Below are 1,498 nucleotides of genomic sequence, written 5' to 3'. Positions count from 1 at the left end.
GCAGCTATGCATTCTTAACAATGTGGAAAGAATGATTCTCATATGGATAGACAAAAGGCAATTGTAAGACAATGCTATTAATGGAAACATCATTTGTGAGAAGATGAAAGTCCTTTTCCTTGACTTCATTAAGAAGACACCAGAATTGTTAATGACTGAAGGAGTAGGTATTTGAGGGATACCGTGGATGGTTCTTGATGTTTCAGAGAAGAACCATCCATGGTATGGTGAAGCAGCGAGCTCAGACTCAAAGGCAGCAGAGTATTTCTTTGGTGATTTCAAGAAGCTCATTGATTCTGATGGTTACCTGCTGTACAGTTTTGTAATTGTGAAGAGATGGGTCTTTTTGGAAAAAGAAACCAAAATGGACCTATAGAACAGCAGAGGAGAAGGAATTACCCCCCATAAGCCAATGTAAGACTGTCTGGCACTGCTATTTTGTGGCAATGCAAACGGCTATTTATAAGTAAAACTCCTGCTCATTTACCATTTAGAAACACAGTGAGTCTTTGTGGATTGTATTGTCCATAGAAGCAAGCTAAATGTGATATGGAGTTAATGAATGTTTTGACAGCTCTCTAGGGCAAAAGAATTACGTATGTATCATTTTCAATAAATTAGTTATTCAACTTCTTTTTTGTTTTATACGAATCGAATTCACATTCCATGTTGGTTCATTCTGCAATAGAGGAAAAGATGAAGGTCTTGATTGTTTCCTATTACTGACCTCACTACTTCAATGAGATTATACACCTGCCCTTTGTAAGTCATAACTGATCTTCCCCCATTGATCAATTGCCCTCTTCATTATTGTGTTGATGACACAACGATGACAAACTTTGCTGAATGTGAAATCCAATGTATGGTCCTATACTCGTCACTCACTGATGCTTTTCCCTTTTATAGATGGGAATTGATACTCATCTCATGAAATGGGAAACATTGCTTCTCTTTACGAGGATGATTAACTGAATAATGTTCACTATACAAGGTGTCGCTGTATGCTGCACTGTCTGGGATTTGAGTGTTTTGTTAAGATTTCACGTAGCAATACATTTAAAGTATAAAAAATGACCTTGCATCTATTGAATATTGTGCCGTCAAAGTTGTTATAAGGAAAATGGCTTGATATTAATTATTAATATAATAGTATTTGAAATGAATAATAAATTGGCTGGACTTCTTCAAATACTAATTCTTCCAAATAGCTTCCATCGGCTATTTAAGTCGTCAATATAATATTGGACCGAAACATTAAATTATTTTGACTAACTATGAATAATGAACTATAGTTAATGTTAAATGTGTGATATATATACGCTGATTGGTGATACGATTTAATTGGGATAAGTGATGGGGAATGGTATCTTGTCATCCAATTTTCGACGTTTTTATTTTCCGATATACCCAAGTAATCGTGTCTTTGAATAAGGCGCTTCACGTGTACTTTAGACAACTGTGGATCGCTATCCGCAGTGCTCCTGCCGGATTTAAAATG

The sequence above is a fragment of the Hetaerina americana genome, unplaced genomic scaffold, assembly GCF_022747635.1.
Source record: "Hetaerina americana unplaced genomic scaffold, ioHetAmer1.1.p SCAF_2, whole genome shotgun sequence".
Taxonomy (NCBI): Eukaryota; Metazoa; Arthropoda; class Insecta; order Odonata; family Calopterygidae; genus Hetaerina; species Hetaerina americana.
This window is presented reverse-complemented; position numbering follows the sequence as displayed.